The 24977-nt window shown below is 40.4% G+C and overlaps 2 protein-coding genes across 48 annotated transcripts in view; one reads left to right on the forward strand and one right to left on the reverse strand.

The window, feature by feature from the left end:
- The window catches only part of COMMD9 (COMM domain containing 9), a 1186740-nt gene that overhangs the window by 1121877 nt on the left and 39886 nt on the right, over positions 1-24977 (forward strand). The window contains exon 1 of one of the 47 annotated variants that reach the window (XM_050759462.1): positions 11707-11710. The exons of 43 other annotated variants lie outside the window; for them this stretch is intronic. The gene's annotated coding sequence lies outside the window, so the exon portion shown is untranslated. Of the gene's footprint in view, positions 1-11706; positions 11711-13661; positions 13667-13995; positions 14000-24977 lie in introns of those variants that run through there. 3 more of the 47 variants (XM_050759509.1, XM_050759460.1, XM_050759465.1) reach the window with 3 other exon arrangements.
- The window catches only part of PRR5L (proline rich 5 like), a 182120-nt gene that overhangs the window by 131275 nt on the left and 25868 nt on the right, over positions 1-24977 (reverse strand). The gene's annotated exons all lie outside the window — the stretch shown is intronic.

A 24977-nucleotide genomic window follows, 5' to 3' on the forward strand; every position in this document is an offset into this window, starting at 1 on the left:
AATACAAAAATTAGCTGCATGTGGTGGCGGGCGCCTGTAATCCCAGCTACTCAGGAGGCTGAGGTGGGAGAATTGCCTGAACCCGGGAGGTGGAGTGTATTAGTCCATTTTTACACTGCTGATAAAGTCATACCTGAGACTGGGCAACTTACAAAAGAAAGAGGTTTACTTGGACTTACAGTTCCACATGGCTGAGGAAAGTCTCACAATCATGATAGAGGGCAAAAGGCACTTCTTACATGGTGGTGGCAAGAGAGAATGAGGAGGAAGCAAAAGAGGAAACCCCTGATAAACCCATAAGATCTCATGAGACTTATTCACTATCACGAGAATAGCAGGGGAAAGAGGGGCCCCTGTGATTCAATTACCTCCCATCGGGCCCCTCCCACAGCACGTGGGAATTCTGGGAGGTACAATTCAAGTAGAGATCTGGGTGGGGCACAGCCAAACCATATCACAGAGGTCACCGTGAGTCAAGATCATGCCACTGCACTCCAGCCTGGGCAACAGAGTGAGACTCTATCTAAAAAAAAAAAAAAAATTCATAGGCAATATGAGGATTTTGAGGAGTGGTCCGACATCTTATTCCATACAAAATTCCCAGCACAGAGTACGATGTCACATGTGAAGTACATGGCCAATAAATATTCCTTGCATAAGGGGATCCTGCCCTCAGGGAATCTAGAATGAGGGATTGAAGTGAGGGGTAAGACCTAAGTGTGTAAAACATTAACAATGAAAGATTTTAGCTTTTCAACTCATCAAAAGAAGAGAAATCCAAGGCAGAAGAGAGTGATTATCTGAACAAATCTCATGGTCATTGCTAGAAGAGTTCAGTTTCAGAAGTCATTTCAGGTTCCAGCAGTTAGGGGAAAGAATCATGGAAACAAAATTACAGCTTGGATGGGAAGCAAAAAAGCATTCCAAGAGGGGTGAATGAATGGAGAGAAAGTTACAAAATACAAAGTGTGTTTCAGAGACTGTGAACAAAGGAGCGCAATGGAGATAGAGTATTAAGAACTCCACTAAAACTACAAAAAATTAGCCGGGCGAGGTGGTGGGCGCCTGTGGTTCCAGCTGCATGGGAGGCTGAGGCAGGAGAATGGCGTGAACCCGGGAGGCGGAGCTTGCAGTGAGCTGAAATCCGGCCACTGCACTCCAGCCTGGGCGACGGAGCGAGACTCTGTCTCAAAAAAAAAAAAAAGAACTCCAAGTAAGTAAAGGAAATCTGAAAAGCTGGGTTGATACTTGACTGAGAAAGGCCTTCAATGCCAGGCTATGGTAGAGACTACTAGATGTCTCCCCTTCTTCCATTTTAACAAGATATCGAATTTACTTTCCTAGCATAGACTATATTTCTCAGCCTTACTGGTAGCTGGGTGTGGCCACGTGACAAAGTTCTAAAGAATAAGACTTAAGAGAAAGTCTTATGCACAAATTCTGGAACGTGAACATAATGGCTGGAACTTTGGCACCATCTTAGATCATGAGGCAGAATGTTAAAGATGATGAAAGGAAAAGAAAGGGACCAACCTCCCTGATGAATATATCAGCCCTGGACATCTGACCTCTGAACTGTTTCACATTAAAGAAACTTCTTTGTGATATAAGCCACTATTATTTTGGATCTTAACCTGTGCCTGAAATTAGTCATAACTGATTAGCAAGCCAAAGACTTCACACTTTCGCCCTGGAGCAGCAGGCAACCATTGGAAGTTTAGGAGCAGGCAGGTTGTAAGATGAATATGTGGTGTGGAGGATACCACGGGAAACAATACGGCAGCAACTGTGCAGCAAGGAGGAAGAGCCCAGAGGCTAAGAGCTCAGAGAGGAAGTCGAGTGCAGCCATTTAGGCAAGAAGAATAAATGAGCATGTGCTGAAACCTGTCTGGGGGTAAAACCATTCTAAGAATTGGGATTTTAAAAAGTCATAAATACACAAGAGAATTTTCTTAGTTCATTTGGGAGGCTTTAACAGAATGCCCTAGACTGGGTAATTTACAAAGAGCATACATTTATTGCTCACAGTTCTGGAGGCTGGGAAGTCCCAGATCAAGATGCCAGAGGGCTCGGTGTCTGGTGAAGTCTTGCTCTCTGCTTCATACCTGGCACCTTTTGCTGAGTCCTCAGGTGGCAGAAGAGGGGAGAAGTGGGAAGGGGCAAATAGACTCCTCTAAGCCCTTTTTATAGGAGCACTAATCCCATTGAGTAGGACGGAGTCCTGATAGTCTAATCACCTCTGAAAAGTCCTCCTTCTTAATACTATTGCATTAGGGGTTAGGTTTCAACATATTAATTTTGGGGGGATGATCCATGGGGGAATGACCCATGACCCAGTGACCATGGCAAATGCTTTTTAGCAACAACCTTTGTGGCCTAACTCCTCTATGCCTTGGTTTCTTCTTCATCTATATGATAATAGAGATAATAATTTCCATGCCAGGATAACTGTAAAGATATTTATTTATTTATAGATGTTTGTAGTATACCTATAATGTGCCCCCACACAGTGCTGGATGCTCAGGATAGAGAGGTCGACAAAACTCTTAAGAAACAGAGGTACCCATCTATAACGGACAAAGACAATAAGTAAATAATGATATGAGACAGTTTCTTCAGTGACAATTGCTATGCAGTTTAGAAAACCATGGTACATCTGGGCACGGTGGCTCACGCCTGTAATCCCAGCACTTTGGGAGGCTGAGGCAGGCGGATCACGAGGTCAGGAGATCGAGACCATCCTGGCTAACACGGTGAAACCCCGTCTCTACTAAAAATACAAAAAATTAGCCTGAATACAAAAAACTAGCCGGGCGAGGTGACGGGCGCCTGTAGTCCCAGCTACTCGGGAGGCTGAGGCAGGAGAATGGCGTCAACCCGGGAGGCGGAGCTTGCAGTGAGCTGAGATCCGGCCACTGCACTCCAGCCCGGGCGACAGAGCGAGACTGTCTCAAAAAAAAAAAAAAAAAAAAAAAAATTAGCCTGGCGTGGTGGCGGGAAGTCCCAGCTACTTGGGAGGCTGAGGCAGGAGAATGGCGTGAACATGGGAGGCGGAGCTTGCAGTGAGCCGAGATCGCACCACACTGCACTCCAGCCCGGGCGACAGAGCGAGACTGTCTCAAAAAAAAAAAAAAAAAAAAAAAGAAAGGAACACTATGGTACATAGGTGTATTACAGATGGCATGCAAGAGGATTCTAAATGGGAAGCAGACATTTTTAATTGTAATAGCTATATTTTTTTTTTTTTTTTTTTTTTGAGACGGAGTCTCACGCTGTTGCCCAGGCTGGAGTGCAGTGGTGCGATCTCGGCTCACTGCAAGCTCCGCCTCCCGGGTTCCCGCCATTCTCCTGCCTCAGCCTCCCGAGTAGCTGGGACTACAGGCGCCCGCCACCGCGCCCGGCTAATTTTTTGTATTTTTAGTAGAGACGGGATTTCACTGTGGTCTCGATCTCCTGACTTTGTGATCCGCCCGCCTCGGCCTCCCAAAGTGCTGGGATTACAGGCTTGAGCCACCGCGCCCGGCCTTAGCTATATGTTTTTAACACATCTTAGAAAAATACATGCTTTTCTATTGATGAGAATGACGTTTATTCATTCAACAAACATTACTTAAGCGTCTACCAGGTACTAGATTAGGCACTAGGGGAATACAGCAGAAAGCAACACAGAAAAATCCCTGACATACCAGCGCTGGCATTACACATTAAAAAAAAAAATTAGGCCAGGCACGGTGGCTCACGCCTATAATCCTAGCACTTTGGGAGGCTGAGGCAGGCAGATCACTTGAACCCAGGAGCTCAAGACTGGCCTGGCCAACATGGCAAAACTCAGTCTCTACTAAAAATACAAAAATTAGGCAGGTGTGATGGTGCATGCCTACAGTCCCAGCTACTCGGGAGGCTGAGGTGGGAGGATCGCTTGAGCCCAGGAGAAGGAGGTTGCAAGTGAGCCATGATTGTGCCACTGCACTCCAGCCTGGGCAACAGAGACCTCATCTCATATTTTTTTTAAAAAAAAAAAAAACAGTTTTCTTTTTAAAATACATTTAAGTTTGAAAAAGAGAGTCTATTTTATTAAGTAAACAATGCCTGGTTGGTTGGCAGATATGGCAAAAATGGTGAGGGTGATACAAAATCAGCCACGTTTGGATGTGCTGGGTCTGAGGCAGCTTACTAAGTACCCATGGGAAGAGGAGTTGTCCAGGCTGGTGCTCTCACCTCGAACCTCATGGCCACATTCCCTCCCAGGTTCTGCCTGCCTCCTCCTGTTCTCATCCCAAGTCATGCAGTTACTCCTTTGACTATGTTCTGCGGCTTACACAAGATTAAATCAGAGTACTTCCATTTCAAAGTGTAAGAAAACCCACTAATAGGATTCACTGTGGCAAAGCTTTGTAAATGAATAAATGAAGGAAACTTTGAATAAGAAAATATTTATAAAGAAAAGTGGTTTCACTTTTGCTTATTATATAGTTGGCTAACCATGAGTCACACTATGGAGAACATAGTTTTTTGAATCTATGTTAATATCCTATAATTATCCTGTCAAAGCTCCCACTTAAGTAGACCATACTGTATTTGCATTCTAAATAAATACCACATACTAGAGAATAATTTATCTCCTCAAGTAGATCAACAGAGCCCTACCTCTCCAGTTAAATGAACAATATAACCACATCACAACGTGTGGCTGCTTTCCCTGGAGCCTGCTACACACCAGTCCTGTTTCTACCCTAAATAATTCAAATTTCCCTTATAGGAAAACAGGCATTAATGAACTGTACAGTAACTTTCATTTCCACAAACTTTACTCATTTCACATTACCCCCCAAACACCACACACACACACACCGCCACCCAAGCAGACAATATTTACAGAAAGGTTTCTACTTAGCCAAGCATGGTGGCTCATGCCTATAATTCCAGCACTTTGGGAGGTCGAGGTAGGCAGATCACTTGAGCCCAGGAGCTCGAGACCAGTCTTGGCAAAGTGGAGAAACCCTGTCTCTACAAAAAATACAAAAATTAGCCTGGCATAGTGGCATGCACCTGTAGTTTCAGCTACTTGGGAGAAAGCCTGAGGTAGAGGCTGCAGTGAGCCATCATTGCACCACTGCACTCCAGCCTGGGCCACAGAGTAACACTCTGTCTTAAAAAAAATAAAATAAAAAAGATCTCCACTCAAAACATAGATGGAGACTTAAATAAACATTTATGGTGGTGGTACAGATCAAATGATCAGAAGAAATACTATTCAGTATTTCAAAAGCAATACCTAACAAAGATAATTAGTGGAGTGTTTTGCAGTCAAAGCTCAGTGGAAGTACAAAATTATTCCTTAGCAACCTCAGATCAATTAACAGTATGAATTGTATATAATGGATTCATTCATTTGATCACTCAACAAAAGTTTATTCAGTTCCTTCTGCCTTGCTAAGTACTGAGTTAGACACGGGAATACAAAGGTGCACAAAAGCAGCTTACAGTCTAGCGTATGAGGAAGATGTAACCAAATTACCACACAAATATAAAATTACAAACTGTGAGGAGTGCTACATAGAAAAGGTAAGTGCAAAACAAAAAGGGCGTCTGACCTATGCTGAAGAGTTAAGATCAACCAACCAAAATCCAAAGGACAAAGAGTGGTTAACCAAGCAAAGAGGGAGGGGAAAGGGTTCCAAGCAAAAAGAAACAGAGTAAATAATAACCTCGATGGTGTACCAGAGGAGCTGAAGCCAGCAAATACTGGGTGGAGTTCAGAACTAGACCAGAGTAAGGTACAAGGCAGGCAAGGGCCAGATCACACAGGTTCTTAGAGTCTATGGCCAGGAGCTTGTTTGGACTATATTCTAAGACCAATGGAAAGCCACAGAGGAGCTTTAAGCAGAGAGGGAAATACAATCAGATGCACATTTTGAAAACTAGATGCAAGTGGCAGTGTCAAAAACACCTGCTAATTGTCCCTCAGTATCCATTTTTCCATTCTTCCACAGTCATGAAATTTCCCCCGGACCCAAGACCATCCAGGATAAAGACTACATTTCCCAGCCTCCTTTGCAATAGATGTGTCTCTGTGACTAGAAGATGGCCAATGGCATGTGAGCAGAACTGCCAAGTGGGAGGGGCTTCTAAGAGACTCCCCATGTGCTCTTCTTTTGCTTTGGCCCTTCCTCCATGATGCAGCCTGGAAAGCAGATGCTACCATCTCGGACCATGAGGATGAAGCCTCTTGTGCAGGAGCAGCACAAAAAGGAGATTCTGGGTTCTTGACAGTTTGGACTGCTTTACTAGCCTTGGACAGCTCCTTTGACTTTTTAATTTATTGAGCTATAATCTACATACACTTTTTATATACAATAAACCCCTGCATCCATTTAAAGTGTACAATTTTTTCTGGCAGTTGTATACAACTATGCAACTACCAACACAACCAAAGTTCAGAACATTTCTACCATTCCCAGAAGATTTCCATGCCCTTTTGCAATTCATCCCCAACCCTACCCCAGAATGAGGCAATCGCTGACCCACTTTCTGTCACAGACTATTTCTCATTTTCTATAGCTTTCTATAAATGGACTCATGTTACACACTCTTCTGTGTCTAGCTGCTTTCATTCAGAATAACTATTTTGAGATTAATCCATGCTGTTCTATAAATAGTTCATTCTTTTTTATGACCAAGTTGTATTCTGTTTATGGTTGTGCCACACTTCATTTAATACACTCACCAGTCAATGGACATTTGGGTTATTTACTGTTTGGGGCTATTGTGTACACAACTGTGAACATTTACATACAGTCTTTGTATAGATGTATGCTTCATTTCTCTGGGAGAATACCTGGGAGTGGAATGGCCAGGTCGTATGGCAGGTGTATGTTTAACAATATGGGAAACAGCTAGTTTTTCAAAGTAAGTGTGTCATTTTCCATCCCCATGAGCAGCGAATAGGAGTGCCACTTGCTCCAGATCTTCCCAATACCTGGTATTGTCAGTCTTTTGAATTTTAGACATTCTAATGGGTTCTCAGTAGGCTACCTGGATTTTTATATGAGTAAAAAATAAAATTTTAAGTTGTCCTTAAGCCACATTATTTTGGATTTGCTATCACTCTCAGCCAAAGCTAAATTCTATTGAATACAGAAAGCAAGGAAGGAAGGAGGAAGACCAGTTAGGAGACTCCTGTAGTTCAGACAAGAGATGATGGTAGATTGGAGTAGGGGAAGGCAGTGGACATGGAGAAAAATGAATGGTTTATTAGTTCATTAGTTCCTTTAAAGGAACACCCAAGACTGGGTAATTTATAAAGAAAAGAGGTTTATTTGGCTCATGGTTCTACAAGCTGCATGATAAGTATAGTGCCAGCACCTGCTCCTGATGAGGCCTCAGCAAGCTTCCACTCATTGTGGGAGGCAAAGGGGAGCAGGCATGTCACATGGCGAGAGAGGGAGCAACAGCAGGAGGAGGAGGTGCCAGGCTCTTTAAACAACCAGCTCTCACATGAACTAATAGAGTGAGAACTCACTCATCACCAAGGGAAGGTCACCAAGCCATTCATGAGGGGTCCACTCCCATGACCCAAACACCTCCCACCAGGCCCCACCTCCACCATTGGGGATCACATTTCAACATGAAATTTGGAGGGGACAAACGTCAAAACCATAGCAGATGAATTGGTGAGACATTTAGGAGATAATGGATGTAGGATTCCATGATAAATTAGGTATGGAGGGTTAAGAAAATCACTCAGGTTATGTAATAGAGGAACAGGGTCTCAGAACCAGGCCTATTTAATGCCAGAGAATACTCCCAACTACTGCTCTCTTTGTCCCCAAGATGCCAAAGTCACATGGAGGAAAACTGGCAATGGCTGCAGCTTCAGTTATGGCAAACTTACAGTTTTTCTGGTTTGGTTGTTTGTATCTTTGTTTTGTTGTGGAAGAGGGCATTTTAGGCAGAAGGAAAGAGGATGTACAAATGATGATGTTGGCATCCATCCGGATTTTTTTGGAATATTATTACATTTTTATTAATACTAATGAAATTATTATTGTTATTGATTTCTGTGTGTGCCTCCTTTTAACTTCAAATCCGGGGGGTGGTGTGAAATTAAGGGACTTAAATAAGAATGAGCCCATCTAAAGCCAAGAACTAGACAAAGAGCTTTAGGTAAATGATTTTTCATTTCATCCTCACAACAATCCTGTGGTTTTCTGCACTTTACAGGTAAAGAAACTAAGACCCAGAGAGGTTAAGTAATTTATCCAAGGTCAAACAGCTTGTAAGGAATGATACTTATGTTTTGGAACTTTATTTCCAAATATTTATATACATATATAGACATATTCTGTTTTTCTGGAGAACCCTGACTAATACAAGCTCCAAATTATAACTATCTCTTTGAATCACATTTTTCTATGAACTCGTGGATATACATGAATAAAAATCTGTCTTTTCCCTTGCAAATCTCTTTTTTCAGCTTAGCTTACAGTTTAATTCATGGTCAATCTGGCTAACATTGAATGGATTTATTGTAAGGTTTGAAAATGAGTTTTAATATCAATAGCATTTCAATGCTAAACTAGAGTTTGCTGTTCTCTCTCTTAAAAGGATAAAATTTCTTGGATTATTGGTCTGCTTTTAGTAGGAAGTTATGAAAGTTTGTTTGTTCTTTTACTTTTTGAATAATCTACTGAGGAAACAAAGATTCTCCATCTTATCAGAATAATTTCCTATACTTTATGTTATCTTTATCTTGTCTTTGATTATTTAAGAGAACCAAATCTTTTTCTCCAAATGACCTGTGATTCTATTTCATCAGGTGTTCAAACGTTTTGACATTTTTGACAACTTCCCAAATGAAATTCTAAATGAATTCTTCGTAACTTCAAACTGATTTTGAGATCAAGACAGCTTCTGAAAAATCTGAATTTGTTCTCTTGCCTTGTAAAAGGAGAGATGTTAAACAAATTAGGTTATTTGACATTCTAAATTGCCTATGAAGCATTGTCAAATAAAAAGAGATTCTTAACTGTCTCTATGCTATATTAGTACGGGTATATGTTATTAATATAAATATTTCAGAAATTTATAATGTTCTTAGAAATCTGTCAATGTGGACCAGGCGTGGTGGCTCACGCCCGTAATCCCAACACTTTGGGAGGCCGAGGCGGGAGGATCAACTGAGGTCAGGAGTTCAAGACCAGCCTGGTCAACATGGTGAAACCCCATCTCTACTAAAAATACAAAAATTAGCCAGGCGTGGTGGCAGATGCCTGTAACCCCAGCTACTCAGGAGGCTGAGGCAGGAGAATCACTTGAACCCAGGAGGTGGAGGTTGCAGTGAGCCAAGATCATGCCTCTACACTCTGGCCTGGACAACAAGAGCAAAACTCCATCTCAAAAAAAAAAAAAAGAGATCTGTCAATGTCCTTGCTGTCCATGATGTCCTGGCAAATGTTATCAGTCATAATTCTAGTTATTGTCTCTAAATGTTGTGTTAATATGTCACAGAGACAATGAAATTTTCTTATCAATTACATTAAAATGAACTCTCATCAGACCTTTAACCACAGGCATTAACTCTTTTGTCATCCACAGATAGTTACTGTTTTACTCTGATGCCTCCCTGAATGCTTTTACAATCAGCAACAGGTCAAAGTGCTTCACATTTAACAAAAGGGCCGGTCTCAAGATCCATGGAAAGGGATATGACAAGTACTCAGAAGTGCAGGTTTCCAATTACATTACCTAAGTAACTTGATGATTATACCACTAGACTGAATTAAGATTTCCAGAACTAATAGAGGAGGTATGGGTTCATAAAACTGCTAAGATCAAGCAGAACAAAAATGGATTGCATAGGACTGAATGAATTGATGAAGAAGAGTTAAAATTTTTATGGCCTTTTTGTTTGGAATATTGTTAGTTCTTTAAAGTTCTATTTTCTGGGGATATAAGGAATCCCTTTCTCTTTTCTCTTGAACTATCTATAACTTACAGCAATTTGGTAGATTATATGTCTGTAAACAAAAATGAAACATTCATCTTTTTCTCTCTGTAATCCCTCCAGAATTCAGAAACTCTTATTGAGTATCTTATTTTCATGGCAATATAGCTATTTGCATAAGTTTAATAAAAATCTGTTCTCCTTGAAACAAGAAATAATTGGAAACATTGGTTATATTATGAAGGCTTCGACTAAATTGTCATATTTGAGACTGATGTGCCTTGAATCAGACATGACCAATATTTTAACAAACTAAGTTTGACTTTTTGGAGTCAATGCTTTAAAAAGCTGTCTTGGAAAAATGGACCTGGTTCCTGGACTACAGGGTTCCCAGCCTTACAGATGAGCAATGAAGGTGGCAGTCTCAGGAAACAGTATGTTTTGAAGACCTCAGGAAGATAGGAATTCACCCAAATCTACAGGGACTGCAAGTGAAGTCTGAGACTAAGCTCTTGGCTTGACTTCTTGCCTCAAAGGCTTTTAAAGGTCCAATCTGAGGTTTCTTATAAAAGTTCCAATAAAGCACATTTTAAAAAGTTTGTACGGTCAATTACCATTTTTGCTGCACTTATGCAAATAAGGGATCAGGACATATTTAATGAGATGACTTATTTTATAAACACGGGTAATCTTACTTTGATTATCTTTGAGCAAAATGGGAATAATTGCAGACAGAAATTTTATGTGCAGTGGAAAACTATGACTCACCCTGTAGCTTATCAGATTCCAGTCCTATTCATTGTCTTTGAGTTGTTTTTATCTCAATGTAAATTGGATCCTGCTCTTTTACACATTTTTTTCAGTAATTAATGTTTCCAATTTTTCTCCCACCTTCCTGACTTGGGAGCTGAAACTGCCCTTTTCCCAAAGCCCTGGAAGTTGAAGCTGAATGAATTGATATAACTTCAAAGGATTTATCACAACAATTTGGGCCAGTGAGAAAGTTCACTAGAACACCTCATCTTCCATGCCATGCTCAAGGAAATAACCATGACTGTAATATTGCCACTGTCGTCCTCATTTCATCATCCAAAGACACTTTGGGCCCAATGTCTAGAAACCTTCTTGACTGCCTGTACTCTAGACTAAAAGAAAAAAAGAAAAAAAAATGAGCTTATTGTCTGCTTCAAACATTTATCTTTGTTTTTGTTTTGTCTCCATAGAAATGCCCTTTATTAAATACCTGATTGTTTCCAGGACACAAAGGCCTAACTCCCACCTGCACCACTGCCTCCTGAAATGAGTTACAACTGTTTAACTTTTCCCAGGATTGGGAGCCTGGAAAAAAGGAATATGGGGCAATCAAATAATTCCGCTCCTTATCTGTGACATTTCTAGGGAAGTGTCAGATGGGGGAATGAAAAGAACCAGAATATACCACTATAAAGAGTATTTTTTTCTGAACATCCCTGATCTGCCTAAAGACAGAGCCTCCCAAAGAAATTCGATAGCCATTAATCTCCTCCATGGGAGTTTCGCAACCCAGGAAGATAGATTCCTATCACTGGAGATAAGAAGTTGGCATCGGGAAAAACATATACTGCCACTGTATTAAAGAAATACCTGAGACTGAGTAATTTATAAAGAGAAAAGATCTGATTGGCTCATGATTCCACAGGCTGTACAGGAAGTATGATGCTGGCATCTGCTCAGCTTCTGAGGGGGCCTCAGGAACCTTTCAATCGTGGTGGAAAACAAAGGGGGAGCAAGGCACTCCACATGGCTGGTGCAGGAGAAAAAGAGAGAGGTGAGTTGCCATACACTTCTAAACAACCAAATCTCGTGGGAACTCTATCACAAGAACAGCACCAAAGGGGTAAATGCTCCTGCCTGATCCAATCACCTCTCACCAGGCCCCACTTCCAACACTGAGGATTACAGTTGGACATAAGATTTGGGCAAGGACACAAATCCAAACCATATCAGTCTCAAAACTCATATTTCCCACTCATATTTCTGAGTCCATTTATCTTTCCTAAAAGTCGGTTTTTTTCCCCATAAGTGTCCTTCTCTCTTTCCCCTATTATATATAGTATAAGACCCCAAATTCTAACTGCTTTTTCAAGTCACATTTTTCTGTGAGCTTCATGTACATACATGAATAAAAATCTTGCTAATCTGTCTTTTGTCATATTGACAAAAAAGGCAAACTCTGTAAAATATTTCAATAGATTTATTCTGAGTCAAATGTAAGGACCATGACCTGTGACAACCCCAAGAGGTCCTGAGAACATGTACACAAAGAGATTGGGTTACAGCTCGATTTTGGAAAATGCTGCAGGCAGACATCAATCAATAAGTGTAAGGTGTACATTGGTTTAATCCAGAAAGGCAGGAAAACTTGAAGTTGGGGCAGGGGGTGCCAACAGGAGTGCCTCCAGGTCATAGGTAGATTCAGAGATTTTCTGATTGGCAGTTGGTTGAAAGAGTTGTTATCTAAAGACCTAGAATCAATAGAAAGGAATGTCAGGGTTAAGATAAGGGATTGTGGAGTCTAAGGTTCTTATTATGTAGAAGAATTCTCATAGGTGACTGCCCTTAGAGGAAATAGATGACCAGTGATTTCTATTCAGACCTTTAAAAGTGCTAGATTCTCACTTAATCTCTTGAGAATCAGAAAAAGACCTGGAAAGGGAAGAGGATTCTCTAGAGAGTGTAAATTTCTTCTACAAGAGAGAATTTTGCAGGGACATTCCAAATTATGTCAAAGAAATGTATTTTGGGTAAAATAATTTCTTTCAGGGCCTGCTGTCATGTGATGCTATACTAGAGTCAGGTTGGAATTTGGAATCTTATTGTTACAAAGAGTCTGTTTTGCCAGTCTTAGGATCTCTGTTTGAATGTTAATGCTGATTGGTTGTGCCTGAAATTCCAAAGGAAGGAGGGTAAAATAAGGCGTGTCCAACACCCCGTTGCCATCATGGCATGAACTAGTTTTTCAGGTTTACCCTGGAATTCCCTTGGCCAAGAGAAGAGGTCCACTCAGTTCGGTGGGCATCTTAGAGTTTTATTTTTGGCTTACAGTCAGTTTCATTTGCACATTCTCAATTACCGAACGTAAGAAGGTAAAGGAGAAGTATTTCCTCCTCACAGTGTAAATGAAACAGAGACTGTCTCCACAGGTAGTGTTAAATTAATAGCTACCTGTATACAAGGATTCTTCTGTTTGTCCAATGGCCCCAACTGGGGGCACAGAGTCAGAAAATTCACTAAGTCAATTTTCCACTCCACTTTAACTTGTGATTTAAAGGTTTCGTACCACCCTCCTGTTTCATCTCCAACTGGCTTCTAGGGGAATTCACCCAGTGCAGACAACAGGGTTTTATTTCTGCCCCTAACTAGGTGAGGTGTTAACAACCACTTACCATGATATTTAATTGGGTTCTTAAGAAAGGTTTAGATTCTTTAAATATTTATGACCTTTCCAGGGGGCATTTAAAAAGTCATTTCTAGAGTTCAGCTAATTTAACTGAAACAATCTAATGGAGCCTCTGCCAGCTAGCTCCTTGCAGGGAGGGGGTTGGGGGTGGGAGAAGGGAGGAGCCTGTTCAGCATACCACAGAGGTACGTCAGTCAAATGAGGAATAGGAAACCTGCTATAGAACAAATGACTGACCCAGCCTCTTCAGATCAATGGAATTGAGTAAAAAGAGGGGGGGGGGAGGGAAAACTGTTAGAGATTAAAAGAGAATCAAGAGGTAGATCAATCACATGTAATTTTGGTTTGGATCTTGATTCCAATAAACCAAGTGCTAAAAGATTTCTTTTGAGAAAACTGGGAAAATTGAAGGTGTATTGGATATTAGAAGATCCAGTTAGAATTAAATCATAGATTGTTAATTTAATTGTGAGTGATAGCAATAATGGTTTGCCTGTGTGTGGGGTGTGTGTGTGTGTGTGTGTGTGTGTGTGTATCTACTGGGGAGACACATTAAAGTGGTTAGAGATAAAAAGCTATAACATTTGCAATTTACTTTAAATACACCCGGGGGGAAAAGGTGCATATTGGAGGATGAAGGGACACAGGTTAAACAAAATCAGAAAAATGCTGATAATTATTAACACTGGGTGATGGGTATGTAGAGGTTCACTATTCTAATTTTGTATGTTTGAGACTTTAAATAATAAAAAAGTAAAAGAAAAAGACACACATTGTTGCTGGTAGTGTAAATTAATACAAATTCTTTGAAAAAGAATTTGAAATACTCACCAAAAATAAAAATGCTTACCTCTTAAAAACAAACAAACAAACAAAAAACTTCAGCGTTTTTGCAGACCAACAATTGACTCACAGGAATCTGTCCTAAGAAAATAATCCCGGATATGTGTAAAGATTACTGAAAGGATATTTGTCCTGGAGGACGTTAGAATGTCAGAACATGAAAAACAACTGTAGTTGCCATCAATAAAAATTAGTTTAACTTAGGTAAAAGACTATGCTGGTGTATTACGTCATCATGAAAAATGCTGTTGAAAAGTACTAATATAAAAATGTACAAAATAGCTTTATAAAAAGATTACAAAATAATTGGCATACTACAATCAGACTTTCACTAAAATTAAGAAAATTGAAAGCTCTTAAGAGAATGAAACAATACACCTTGAAAGTCACAATGATTTTCTCTAAATAGTGGGAATATAGATGACTTATTTTCTACTTTTTAGTTTTCAGTATTGTCTAAAATTCTAAATATAAATATGTATTTGTTTTCAGATTAATTTTAAAAGAATAGGTTAAAATTCTTAGTGTTAAGTGTCGTGATTTACAAATGCAAAAAGCACTATTTTTTTCTTAGAATTTTTTGGCAATGACTATTTTTTGAATTTAAAAATATTATTTTTAATTTTTGTGGGTACATAGTAGGTGTATATATTCTTCTAATTTTTTTTTTTTTTTTTGCAGTAAAGTACACTAATTTCAGGTGCCCAACCTAGTGGTTTTTTCACATATGTACACACCCAGATGTTACCACTACCCACATCAAGATACAGAGCATTTCCAGCACCTCCTGTTTTCTTACACACATTTCCAGTGTATTGCCCCCTCCTTCACTTAGAGTTAACCACTATTTTGACATCTATAAATATTGTCAGATTTGTACTGTTCTTTAACATTATCTAAATTGAATGATGCAGTATATACTTTTTGGGTCTGGCTTCTGGAACACACCACCGTGTTTGTAATTCATCTATATTCTTGTACGTTCTAGTGATCCATTCTTTTGTAATAACTATACAGAATTTAATTATCTAATTATGTCATAATTTATTTTTTCATTATCTTGTTACTGAGGCATTTGAGCTGTTTCAAGTCAGGGACTATTAGGAATCACTTTTCTAGTGACTTTGTTGTTCAAGTCTTTTGTGGACATATACACTCATTTCTCTTGGGTATATACCTGGGAGTGAAATAACTGGTTCATTATAATAACTGCCAAATAGCTTTCCAAAGTAGCACCATTTTATATTCCTACTAACAATGTAAGAGACTGCCAGTTGTTCTACATTCTTGTCAATACACGGTATTATTAGTCTTTTACATTTTAGCTCAATTTTTTAAAAGACAGAGTCTTGCTGTGTTGCCCAGGCTGGAGTGCAGTGGCATAATCACAGCTCACTGCAGCGTCAAACTCCCTAAACCGAAGCAATCTTTCTGCATCAGCCTTCCAAGTAACTGGGATTACTGGTGCTCACAACCTTCAAATAATTTTTAGTAGGCCTTCTCCCAATGCTTAACAGATTTACAGCTAATGATTCAAAGGACACTTTTAAATCCAAGTGATAGAAAGTCAAATCAAAATAGTGTCAGCAAAAACCAGAAACATATGGTTCATACCACTGGAAGGCTGTGAAGACAGGTTTTTCATGTCATGGCACACGTAGAAAATGATAATACGTATAAGAGCCCACAGGAATCATCTTAAATTGGATCGACTCTGGTTGCAGTTGGAGGCAGCATGCCTGCCTCAGCCCAGTCTAGCTACCAGGCTGAAGGAACCAACACACAGAGGCTTAAAGCGGAGGCGATGAACCCAAGTTGATGCTCAACCCTGCTACCTTTGGCACCCTGGTTGGAAAGCTCTGAGGTCAGTAACAGATAACACAATAAAGAATTGCTATGGGAACCAGGCCAATATACTAGAACAGGGACTCAGTGATACGAGAACCCACTTCCTACTAGTCTACCTCTCATCACTCTTTATCTCTTTGTTTTGGCCTTATCTTTTCTCCATGGGGTGCGGATGGTAGCCACCCAGAATCCTCAGCTTCTGACAACTTCTATCCAAGAGAATGGGAGGGGCATCAGTGTCCTGGGGCTTCTGCAACAAAGTACCACAGACTGGATGGCTTAAAAACACAGAAATTTCGCCTCTGTATTGAGGCTGGAACACTGAAATCAAGGTGTGCACAGGGATATGCTCTAGAGAAGAATCTAGTCCATGCCTTTCTCTTAGCTTCTGGTGTCGCCAGCGATGCTTGCGTTCCTTGGCTTGTAGATGCCACTTGGCTGGAGCATTACTCGAATTTCTGCTTCCTTCCTCCTAGGAAGTTTTCCTCCTATGTCCTGTGCCTCTTCTCCTCTTTTTATAAGGACTCCAGTCATATTGGATTAAGGCCCACCCTAAAGGAGAGTGTCCTCATCCTAATTTTATTATATCTGCAAAGACCCTCTTTCCAAATAAGGTCACATTCATAATATGAGGGGTTAGGACTTCACCATATCTTTTGTGGTACATGATCCAATCGACAACAGAGGGCCTACTCTTCCCTGGCAGTTCATTACATCTGGGGAAGGGCTGACTCAGGCTATGTGCTCAGCTCTTTAACTTATCTTTGGTGTCCCAAAGATGCAGTACTATAGTTTGTTTAGTCTGGATCACATACTCAGCCCTGTGATGAGCCAGAGGTGGGTGGTGGTGCACAATGATTTGACCGTCAAATATTCAAAAATGGACTAGAGGAAGAATTCCGCCTCCTCCTCAAAAAATAAAACAAAACAAAAGAAATGGTACGACCAAAGTATGGTAGGCAGATAAAAACAATATCTACAACAGTTTACTCTAAACCATAAATCATTCTGTTTTCTAGTGTTGCATATATTATGAAATTCATTTGAGGAGGGCTCACCAAGAATTTATGGTGTATATATTGGTGGAGATATTTTACTGAGATACTTTAAAAAAGTGGATACCCTGAATTACTGGTAACATCTGCTTTAAACCCTTTCTAGGAAAAAATTGTCAGGCACCCAGAAGATTTCCTGACTGCTGAGATCATCTCATTGATAAAAGAGTTGCCTTAATCTCTGAAGCAAAGTCAATGTAGGTTCATTTCAAAGAACATTTTTGAAATAATTATGAATTATAGATATCTACAAAGTGTTCAAAATAGTGATTCTGAGGAATAGACCTGAGGGTTGGGGAGACTGTTATAGGTGGATTATGTCCCTCAAAAGCTCATATGTTGAAGTCATAAGTCCCAGGAACCTCAGATACGACCATATTCGGAGACAGAGGCTTTGAAAAAGTAATTAAGATAAAACGACATTAAATAAGTGGGCTTTAACCCCATATGACCGGTGTCCTTATAAGAAGAGATTAGGACACAGACATGTGCAGAGGGAAGGCCCTGTGAAGACACAGGGAGAAGATGGTCATCTACAAGCCAAGGAAGAGGCCTCAGAGGAAACCAACCCTGCTGTACCTTGATCTTGCACTTCATCTAGACTCCAGCAGTGTGAAAAAATAAATGCCTGTTGTTTAAACCACCCAGCTCATGGTCCTTTGTTGTGGCAGCCCCAGCAAATTAATATAGGGACTTAGCGACAACACGAGGATCAAAGCAGAGGCGGTGAATCCATGCTGATGCCTAACCTCTGCCACCCAGTCATGGCAGTGTTTCCTTGGGGGCATGCTGATTCTGCGTTCTCAGGCATGCTGTGTGGGCACGGCCAGCCAGCTTCAGAGATGGGTCCAGGTCCTTTCAAACACGTTAGCTGATGTCCAACCTCTGGGGACACAATTTCTTTCTATAATGGGTTCATGACCTAACCTGGGCAAATGAGCCTTGATAAGACATTTGCTAGAAGCTCATGGAAAAGAAACTTTCTTGCTTTTCTGAAAAAGCCACAAAAAGAGTAAAGAGCCCCTTTACTCTTTCTACAGGATCTGGAGGGGGAAGCAGGCAGGCCCTGGGTCTACTGGCAACCATCTTGTGATCATGAGTTGAGACTATTTTACCAGGAAATGATTCCTACAGAAGGCAGAGTGCAGAGAGGTAGAAAACAATCTAAGGACATTATTGAGCGCTGTACTAAGCACAGCAATTACATGGGCCAATAAATGCCTTTTCATTCTTAAGTCTGTTGTTATAACTGAATGCATCCTACTATAATGGTTAGAAAATAAAATATTTTTAAAATAGACCTCTGTTACTTTTTTAACTTTACCAAAATAACTAAAGCAAACAACAACATTAAAACTCAAAGAATTGTTTTTTTAAATTCCATAATAAGAACTGTAAAAATTAGGAGAAACTTTCTTTCTAACAGGAGCCTATTTCTAGAAACCAATTAAATCATTACAAGTAATGAACAATTTCTCTTTACAGAGTACCACGTGCCAAGCCATGTGCTAAGCATATTATATGCAGTATCTCATTTAATCCACACAACAATCTCATCAAGAGGGGTCTATAAATATCCTCATTTTACAGATAAAGAAACAAAGATTCCAAGAGTTTAAATAATTTGCTTAATGTTGCACAGTAAGAAAAAGACTAAACAAAGATTGAGTCTTCATCATGTAACTCGGAAGCCCCTACTGTATACCAGTACACATTCTGCCTTTCTAAGTAAGTAGCATGCATAGCTCTAATCCGTACACCCCCTTGCAAGGTAGGGCTGACAGCAGATGAGGAAATTAACACTCACAGACATTATGTAACATGAGGGAGGTCCCACAGCTAGTAATTATACAAAAAGGTAAGCCACAGGGCACAGAGTGTAAAGTCTCAGACATTAACAGGCAAGATGATGAATACATGGAAAAAGCCACCAAAGATTGGCACCCAAAGAGCCCTTAAAGATTCCCAGTTCATCACCTTCTTTTTGTACTTGAAGAACTAAGGCCCAGAGAAATTTCATATCTTGCCCAGGGCAACACAGCCAGTAGTGGCAGAGGTACAATGACACAAGTCTTTGTTAACCAGCATGTCTTTCTAATACACAAGACTGCCTTTGATGAACTGCATTTGCAGGGCACCTGCTGAATACACTTGATATAGGAACTTTTTCCTGTCTTAATGGAGTAGATCCAGCCTCTAGTACCTGTTTGTCTAAATACAGTCCCATAATTTTCCCCACAGAAACAATCTCTTTCCTCCTGTGTCCAGCCTTGGGAAGGCTGGTAAATCCCCCTTCCCTGGACATGTGACTTCAGTCATAACAACTGGAATTTCTCTCCTGGGAATTTGTATTTTGTCTATGCTTTATTTTGATAATAAATCTCTGTTTTTCCCTAAGGAATTTGGAGTCGATTTCCATTGCTCACAACCTAAGAACCTGTAACACTTAAGGCCTTTTTCATTTGCAAGTGTTAGAAAACCCAAGCCAAATACATTTAAGCAAAAAAAAAAAAAAAAAAAAAAAAAAAAAAAGGAAATGTAGCGTCTTAGATGAGGGATCTACAAACTATTGCTCTTGTGCCAAGCCCTCCCCACAACTGCCTGCCTTTGTAAGTAGTTTTATTGGAACACAACTAAGCCCATTAGTTATGTATCGCCTATGGCTTCTGTACTCCAATCGTAGAGACCAGCAGCTGTGATACAAATGATATGACCCACAAAGCCTAAAGCCCTTACTATGCCCGTTTGCCAATCCCTGACTTAGGTAGATTAAAAGTCAGGTGCCGCTAGATCAAGGGACTCAGATGACATTTCTAACCCCCGATCCGTCCATCTCTTGGCTTCTGTCTGCTTTCTTCCTCATGTTAGCTCGATTCTCAGGCTCTTCCCTGTGGTAGCAAGATGACTGCAACAACTCCAAACTACATCTTCTCAGCTTCATCCCCTCCACCAGCAAATAAAAGTCTTAGGCCAGGCCCTCACTGGTCCGAATCAGCCTTTCACTGTGGTCCCAGGGATGAGACTTGCTGATTGCTTTAAGTCAATCAGGATTAACTGCAGGAGCTGAGAGGCTTGCTTCTGCTCCTAAATTTCCTTTATCCCCTTTATTTCATACAATGCCTACTCAGGAGTTAATAATCCATTTTATTCCCAATCAGGAGAGAAAAAAGTGATGAGTATTAATGGCTTCTATTATCAAAGAAAGCCATGATATGTGATTTAGTATTAGGACCTTTCTAGTAAAAAAATCGAGAAAAGTCAAGGAAATCAGTTCTCATCAGGCCAAGCTCTCATGAACAGCTTCCTTTGTTACGTTTAAGCCTCTGACATTTGCTACATAATTGAAACCTTCTTTTTGGCCTTTCCCTCCCACTTCCCTTCTCTCTCACCTGTCCTGTGACCCACCTTCCTCTCAATTTCTCTTCACTTTTCCAGATATCCAGGATCCTTCCTTGGCTATACTCCATGGTTGCTCAAATCTCTGTCTCCCTACACTACCTAACCTTTCCCCTGAAATCCTAACCTAGCACAAATTTGTGCACTCCAAAATTTCCTCCTTTTCTTTTCTGCACCAACCACTCTCACTTTTAGTTAGATGCTAGACAAGCAAATAGATTAAACTGAATTACATCAAGATGTCCATCGTGATTCACAGCTAACAGTAGCTCCACATATCCATCCCTCTTAGATGTGTTGAAAATGAGCCCAGACGAACACCAACTGGCAGGACTTCACAGATTCACCAAGTTTCAGGGTTGGAAGGAAATTAATCAATGAACCCAATGGTTCTCAACTAGTAGATATTAGTGGGAAGTGTTACAAGCAATATGGTATAAATAGTACCAAATAATTTACTTAAATTATTGATTTAAAAAAGTAAAGCAAAGATAGATAAATAGAACTCCAGTCAGGCACTTAACCATGGAGACATAACCTGAGAAATGTGTTGTGAGGTCATTTCGTCATTGTGCAAACATCAGAGAATGGACTTGATACACACCTAGATGGGACAGCCTTTGCCACCCCTGGGCTATATGGTATATATCGCTCCTAGGCTACAAACGTGTATAGCATATTACTGTACTGAGTACTGTGGGCAATTCTAACACAATGGTAAATATTTGCATATCTAAACATAGAAAAGGTACAGTAAAAACATGGCATTATAATCTTACAGGACAACCATCATATATGCAGTCATTGACCAAAAATGTTATTATGTGGTATATGACTGTATATTAAAATTAGAGACTTCTGTTCATCAGAAAACACTCATAGCAGCTAAATTCTCATATCTAGACTATATAAATAACTTTCACAAACCGATAAGAAAACTTGACATTTGAACAGGTACTTCACAGAAGCATCAGGATATTCAGGTGGCTAACAAGCATATGAAAAAATGCACACACGCATTAACCCACTGGGAATATGCCTATTAAAACCACCAGGAACCAGAATGATGAACAACTGGAACTCACATCACACTGCTCATGGAAATGCAAATAGGTATAGCCATTTTGGAAAATTGCTTAGTGTCTACTAAGCTGTTTAGTACTTGCTGAACATGGACAACCTAAAGCTGAACCAACAATTCTACTCCTAGGCATATTATGGAACTAGTCAAATAACTCTGGACACAAACTCAACTTATGGGGAGTTGCAATTTAAAGTCTGTAGGAAAAGCGACAAATCTCAAAAAGACCTTGAACCTTCCTCAAATTGCCCATAAAATACAGTATATAGATACACTATCTCTACCATTTAGTGCATGCTCAACAGTTTACATAGCAAAATTCATTTGATCCTCACAATTCTACAAGATAGGTTCTATGAACCCAGTTGTACGGATGGGCTCAGAGAGGCAGAACAACTAGTCCAAGATCACACAGCTAAATTGAGAGAGAACTGGGGTTTAAGCCTGACCCCAGTCAGTGTTCACACGCTTGTCCATTCTGTACTACCTCTCCAGCTGGTTGCCCTTATTAAGGCAGACAAGCCCTGTAAAGGTGGAGAGGAGAGAAGAGTGTTCAAAGCTTCCCTGTGCTCCGACTTCCCATGGCCCTATTTCATTCATCAACCCAGATGCTAGCCTTTTCCGGAAAGTGTTGGTTCGGGTTCTCCTCTTCTCCAGTTTCCCATTCAGAGCCTTAGTCTAGACTAGGAGTGAAGCCACCTTTGTACACATTATAACTGAGGAAATTATGCAGTGAAAAAGATTAGACCTAATTGACTCCATCTTGCTTCCAACCTTTAAGCTGTCCTTGTTCATTCCTAGGCGTAAGCTGAATTAACCTTAGGAAGGAATTTAGTTTACAGTTTGACTCTGAAACAAAATTGATAGTAATCCTTTCCCAAAAAGACCCCCTTCTTGCCTGGGGACCAGTCTGCCTTTGTAGGACTAACAAATTAGCTACAAAATTAGAAATTATGTTTTAGGTGTCATGCAGCCTCTGGCTGCCAGAGTCTGACCCTTCCCAAATTGCTCCTGGGGATAACATCAGTATTATAAAACCTAAGATCAGTGCTTGAGATATTTTGCAGACCCTGCACTGGATGGATTAGCTGACACTGCCCAGACCGGTAATCTGGCTCAACCAGTCCTGTGATCCCACCCAGGAACAGAAGACAGCAAGAAAATCTCATTTCAACCCCCTCTATGCTTCCATTTCCAACCTGACCAATCAGCACTTCCCACTTCTCAAGCCCCTACCTGCCAAATTCTCTTTAAAAACTCCCATCCCCAAATGCCCAGGGAGACTGATTTGAGTGAAAATAAAACTCTGGTCTCCTACACAGCTGGTTCTGCATGATTTACTCTTTCTCCATTGCAATTCCCCTGTCTTGATAAATCAGCTCTGTCTAGGCAGAAGGCAAGGTGAACCCATCGGATAGTTACAGGAGGAGCTGGCAAACCACAGCCATGTCCAGCAGATCACCTGTTTTCTATAAAGTTTTATTGGAACACAGCCAGAACCATTTGTATCCTTTATTGCTGCTTTTGCCCTACAATGGCAGTGTTGAGTAACCGCAACACAGACCATATGGCCCTTGGTGCCTAAATTATTTTCTATCTGGCCCTTTATAAAAAAGTTTGCTGATTCCTGTCCTAGACTAATAAACTTCCCCTTAGTCAATCCCCTATAACGGCCAGGAGGAGGTTGATTTTGTCATGTCCTGGTCCTGATAAGCCTCCTGGTCACCCAGGCTCCATCTACATGAAGAGACATCTGGAGGCTCTTAGTTCAGAAGAATTCTGAGGGGCTCCAAAGCTGTTTTCTACTCCTAACAGGCCCACCCACTTCTTAGGTAGCTAATCCTAGCAGGGCTTATTTCAGGCAAGGCAACTACACTCATCTGTGTGAACTGCGTTTATGTCTAATTATCACACAGCACAATATTGATTTTGCATATCCTTTACAACATCACATTAAATTTGCTGCAAGCTTTATTTGATCTCAACACTAAAGTCTGCTCATGCATATTCCACTTCATAACTAGTTGCTTGTGGAATATGGCCAATTGCTCACAGTTGATACAAAATCAAAGGGAACACTGGTCAGGAGTATTGAACTATTCTCTCATACTCCAGATTAATTCTAATGTGTAGCCGATGAAAGGATATTACTACAAAGCTAACAGCCCAAAAAGAAGTTCAGATTTTCAAATGAAATATCAAGAGACAATTATTAGTAAGTTTATGGACTGTGTAGTGATTTAATACTTCTAAAGCCAAAGCTATCAGCTTAATTTAAATAACTTCTGCCTTGACTAAAGCCTTCAGCAAAAAACATTGGGATTTCCTAAATACATCTAGACTTTGCAAATGTGAGTTTTATACCAGGAAAGGAGGCAAATATGCTTTCTTATCCTAATAGTTCAATTAAAAGCATATGCTTTTAATAATAATAGCTAAGTTTTCCTAAATTCTTACATTGGACTAGACTCTGTTTTTGCATGCATTATCTCATTTCATCTCCCCGACAGCCATAAATAAGTACGATTACTATCCCCATTTTACAATGGAGGAGACTAATGTGTAGTAATTAAGTAACTTGCAAAAGTTCGTAGTGCCGTCTAGATAGCCCTGTTCACTCCTTTGTGCCCTATAGTCCTTATACAAACATCATAAAAAGTTGTCAAGTCAATGTCCATTTTCCACTGTGAGAAATCCAATTTAGATGAAGGATTCTGCTATATATTTATACAAAAAGCATACACTGAGATGCTATTAGACACCAGGCACTGTTCTATGTTTTGCAGTCATGATTTCACTTCTTGCTAGCAACCCCCACAGTCCTTGCATTATCTTCATTTTTCAACTGAGTGACCTGAGACTCAGAGAGGTGAAATAACTCGCCCAAGGTCACATAGATAGTAGATAACAGAGCAGGCACTTAATTGGGGAATGGACATTTGGATGTCTGCAAAGTGCTTTGAGACCCCTTAAGGAAAGCGCCGTCTTCATACATCAATGAATCTAGTTGAAGATGTTGGGCTGAGATGTGTATGATGGAGTAAAATTGTGGGTCAGAGCTGGGGCAGAGCTAAACAGCTCTGCTTACTAAAAAGAGTAAGGAATTTGAAGTTCCCCAGAGGCAGAGAAAAAAACAACACTAGAGGCTGCTGTGGGGCAAAGGGCATCAAGGGGAACCCTTAAAACGTAGCCAAGTGGGACTTTGGAGAGAAGAAATCCTGAAAGATGTGAAAGTGGTTTGCAAGAATGTGCAGGTGCATGTGTGTGCGCGTTGAAGTATGTGCAATATACATCCCCTCACCCCCTCCTCAGACCTCACCAGCTTATTGTGAGCCAAGTTCACTTTACTCACTGATGTGTGGGGAGATT

This window comes from Macaca thibetana, chromosome 14 (genome assembly GCF_024542745.1).
Source record: "Macaca thibetana thibetana isolate TM-01 chromosome 14, ASM2454274v1, whole genome shotgun sequence".
Classification (NCBI taxonomy): Eukaryota; Metazoa; Chordata; class Mammalia; order Primates; family Cercopithecidae; genus Macaca; species Macaca thibetana.